The 4,651-nt window shown below is 50.0% G+C and overlaps 1 long non-coding RNA gene across 1 annotated transcript; it reads right to left on the bottom strand.

Annotated features, from left to right (window-relative positions):
• Nucleotides 1–1,593: 1,593 nt before the first annotated feature.
• Nucleotides 1,594–3,401, bottom strand: LOC116961705. Its single transcript, XR_004407107.2, has 3 exons — nt 3,170–3,401; nt 2,986–3,055; nt 1,594–2,691 (listed from the first exon to the last, which is right to left on the bottom strand). It is a non-coding gene; the product is annotated as an uncharacterized LOC116961705 (long non-coding RNA).
• Nucleotides 3,402–4,651: the final 1,250 nt, after the last annotated feature.

Genomic DNA, 4,651 nt, shown 5'->3' with positions numbered 1-4,651 from the left:
CAGACTCAGAGGAATGGAGAAATGAAATTGCTTGATGTCTTTCAGAGGGGGAGTTTCTAAGGGAAAACAATCCTCCTTGGACACCCTTTCTCTTTGTTTGCATCCTACCCAATCGCTCGACTGTCATTGCTGCCCCTTGTCCTGCCCTAGGGACTGGAAGGACCCAAAGGCCCAGCAATGTCCCTTGCAGGTAGACACCAATGCTGCAGGGACCTCAGTAGACAGACAGATGGGTAGACAGATGGAAGAAGGGTGTCTTGTACCTGGAAGGCAGAAGTCCCCTGGGAAAAGGGGGATGCTTAGGCTGCACTAACTAGAAGCAAAAGGTAGAAAATTCACCGAGTTTCATACATTGGCAGGGAAATGTGCTGGGTTTTGCTGTTGTTCCCAGAAGACCACCATGAAAACCCCTCAACAGCAGGCATTTCCATCCCAGCCACCTCCGGGGGACAATCCTGCTGGCCCTCCTGGGGATGGAGCAGATGATCTAATGGGTCTTTAGCATTTTCCAGCTCTCAGCTTCTCCCCCGCGAGGCTGAGCTTTGCATTCAGAGACCAGGCTTTGGCTCCAAGTCCCATCCCAGCAGTCAGGGCTCCTTTCTCCTGAGTGATGGAGAGGGCAAAATCCAGCCTTTGAGTGAGGAGGGGGATTGAGAAATTTCCCCAAGCTCAACTGGTTTCATAATGTCCCATGGAGTTTCTTGCAACTTCCTTTGGGCTGCCTGCTGCCACCAGCAGTTTCTGCGCTAAATGCTCCCCAAGCCTGTGCGGACACAGCTGTTTCTGAGGATATAGCTTGATTCAAAGCCATCATCATTCTTGGAGCCCCTTATTTGGGGACAAATAAGATTCTGGACCCTCCCTTTTCTGCTGTGCTGGGTTGAGAAACCAGCTCCGGCAATTCAGGGCAAGGGCATGGGCTCTTCAAATCCAGACAGCTCTTTAACCCAAAGCTCCCTGATGGATAGAAATCCATCTCCCCAGTTCAGTTACACCATATACCCTCCAGCCCTCTACAAGCACTTCTGGTGAGCCTCATCAAGGAACAAATCAAAGTTGAAGTGACACAGGGGGGAAAATTCCAAGGGACTTTTCAGCCAGAAAAACACAGAGGAGTTAATTCACACCTTTGGAGCAGCACAGCCTCCTCTGAGAAAAGCTGGACGTCTCGGACAACAACTACCAAGAAGTAAAATACCCCTTCTGACATGCCTAGTGGTTACCCTCGTTGGCTTCCCTTGGATCCACAGCAACAGAGTTTCCTTACCTACATCTTGTAAGAGACTGTATCTAACAGTTTAATTCACATTCCCTTAAACCAGTCATTCAGGCCATCTCCAGTGAGCTGACCTCCAGCCTTTGCTATGCCAAGAGCATCCCCAGAGAAGTCTCAGGCCCTTTTCTGGAGAGACAAGCTTCAGAGAAACCCTCCCTGGTCAACATTCAACCTTGACAGAAGTGAAAAGGAGGAGATAATTATAAGCTCGTTAGTTGGACAACAGGTCAGAGGCAGGAGGTCAGAGATACAGAGCAACACAGAGAAACAAAACAAATCAATCATAATGTGAAAAAAAAAAAGGGTTTTAAGGACAGGTTAGAGGCAGGAAAAAGAGAGGCTGGGACGTTATAAAAGACATCCCATCAGCCTGCTGTATGCCTAGAGATGTAGGAGGTAAGGTGGCTCCACTTCTGAACCATGCTTCTGGCACTCTCCTGTGCACCCAGGATGACGGTTTGGAGCCAGCACTGTTGGTCCAGCCATGCTCTGCTGCCCTCAGGGCTGGCATATGTCTCCACCTTATCAAAAACATTAGGCACTTTCTAACTCAGACTCTGGGAATGGGGGTAGGAAGATCCCTTCCACCTTCCAGAAAGTTTGGAAGTTAGATTTTTAGCTCAAATGGCCCCAGTGACAGGCTCTGGGCAGGTCCTAAGGACAACTTCATTAACACAAGGTGGTAGCATGGCCTCAGGGCAGAGGCAGAACATCCTTGGTTGACTTCTCCACCTGGGAACATGATTTATCCAGCTGTAGGTGCTCTGGGGAGGTGTTTCCATGTCCTCGGAGGGATCCAGCTCATGAGAGCTGATGGCAGAGAAGGAGCCAAGAGTATCCCCGTTCCTGAAATCAGCTTTGCAAAAGACAGGAGCCAGACAAATAGCTAGTTGCCGCTCAGAGGGGCAGTCCTACCCTCTACCCAAACCCACCCATGTGGCCTGGTACCAGAGTTCATCCAGCCCCACTGAAGGAGCTAAACCAAGGGAAAACCATCTTACAACAAAAGTGATGGACTTCGTGTTGGGGAGCATCCCTGAACCAGCTCTCCATGGGCTCAGAGGGTGGTCAGTGTTGGTCCAAGGGACAGGGCAGGACTACATAGCTGGGGTAGAAGTGGTGTGAGATGGCTTCTTTTAGACACTATCATCACAATTTAGGTGGAGCACGAAACCCTATACTCACCAGCATGCCCCCATGATGTGCTGGGGCAAGTCACGAACACCAGCCCCTGTTGGCAACCTCATCTTGGTGGTCAAGGGAGGAGGAGAAAGCAAACAATGCCCTAACTGCTGGAGGTGTTTCTTCCACGTGAACAACACAAGGCCTCCAGGGACTTGTCCAGCACGTCAGTCTCCTTGGCACTCAGATGACCTCATCTCCTCCTTGGCTGTGGTTACAAACCCACTGCTGGCCTGAAAGAAAATAATAAAGAATTAATCAAGACAAAGCTCTCATCAGTGTTAATGCTTCACAGCTTCTTAGCCACTGTACTTGAGCATTGAGCAAACACCTGGCAGTTTGCTTTGCCTTATGAAATAATCAGGATGGAGAGGCAGCCAGCACAAACCTACTTCTGGGAGTCACAGCATTTCCACTCTACCCACAGCAGCCATCAGAGGGCAAAAATACTGCAAACAGACCCCACACATCACTAGTCTTGGCCCAAGAGAAGATACTCATGTTTCGTCAGATGAAACCTATGGTACCTGACCACGAACCAGGCAGCATCATCCGAATGTAACGCATCCACCCCACAAACCTGGGCCTCCTTCAGTTCTGGAAGTGGGAAAGAAAGGAGGAACTTTAGGTTGAGGCTTAATTGTTCTTGATTTTCTTCACCTCAAGCACATTTCTTGTTATTCCACTGATAGCACAGTCAATATTTTTTACCTTCATCACTGGCTCACAGTAGCTCACAGTAGCAGGGGTGTGCAGCTTAGCCTCTGCCAAACTGCCCAGGAATACTGTGTCTTTCCCACCAAGCAGACACAAACAAATGAGAGGTAGCACACAGCCTCCCGGGCATGATTGCACGCAAAAGGGAGGAAGGACAGGCTGTCCTTCACCCTCATCATCTCCCATAACTTGCCACCCACGGCACCAGCCAGCAGTTGGCACACATTGCAACTGGACCTCCAGCAAATCCACCTCCAACATCTCGACCCTAAATCGTCCTGCCAGGAAAAGCAAGGTCAGTTTGGAAGAGTGAGAAATTTGGGATCTGCGGGCTCCTCCTTTTCATTTCTGTGTGGCTTGTTTGCCACTGCAAAGTCAACCTCCACGTGAGTGTCGCCAGCAGTGAGCAGAAGCTCTGAGGACCTCTGCAAAGGCTGATGCAGAATGTTTTCAAGTCTTTCTCACCTGTCATAGGAGACATTGCCTATTGCACTGGCTTCCTGAAATCACCTGTATTAAGATGTGTCCCTGGTACCTTAAGCAGCTTCCAGTGGATTTTAATGGAGTGCACAGACTTGGAGGCTTTCATTTCTAAATCCCTCACTCAGAGCAACTGTTGAGAGCCCTGACAGCGTTTCATATAGGCTGAGAAATGGGAAAGAAGAGGGCTTGGAAGCAACACAAAAAGCAGTGTTAATTATTTCACAGAGGAAAAGACACGATGGAATGAACCTGCAGTGAGCACACCCCAAAAACCAGCCCTGGAAATTCAACGGTCAAGAGGCACCAAGATCTGGATCCTTGCTCCAGGGTGCTGAGCACCTCCATCTCAGCCCTGCTGACACAGCATTAGATGAGCCCTTGGGGGATGAGCAGAAGATGTTTTGGCCCACACAGGATTGGATCTCCCCACTGGGGATCTCTGGGCTTTGCCACTCGCCAAAGCCACCATTCACAGCTTGCGCAGGACCTGGGTCGAGATGCAAACTGCAACGGCAGTAGAAAGCAACATGGATTTTGCTGATAAGCTCGTTTTAAACCCCAGCTCACCCTTCCTCTGCCCAAGACCTCCCTGTGCTTCCCCCAGGCCCATCACCGTAATGGGAAGAGTTATCGGAGACATGCTGAAGCCTGGCCACCTCCTCCTGCAGGCTTAGAGAGCTGCACATGCAAAAACTAGTAAATGAGCCCATGTCAGGGACAATTCCTGGGTACAAGGACTAAAAGGCACATTGGACAAGGCCCACCCCACGCTACAGCTAAATTTGGCTGGTTGGACACAAGCCCTGCCATGCCAGCCACCATCAGAACCAGAGGTCTGTGACCCTCTTGAGCTTAGCGACAGAGATGTAGCCAAAAACCCAAGTATTTGGGGAAGTTTTAGGTGCCTTTAGGAGCTACGTGGCTCCGTTTCGAGATGGAGATTGTTTTCGTCACTGCGCTGCTTCTCTCTCTGGCACGTCAGTGCAGAGCAAA

Source organism: Tyto alba, unplaced genomic scaffold (assembly GCF_018691265.1).
Source record: "Tyto alba isolate M040663 unplaced genomic scaffold, T.alba_DEE_v4.0 Super-Scaffold_9, whole genome shotgun sequence".
Classification (NCBI taxonomy): domain Eukaryota; kingdom Metazoa; phylum Chordata; class Aves; order Strigiformes; family Tytonidae; genus Tyto; species Tyto alba.
Note: the sequence above shows the minus strand (reverse complement) of the source record. Positions and strands in the feature narration are given on the sequence as shown.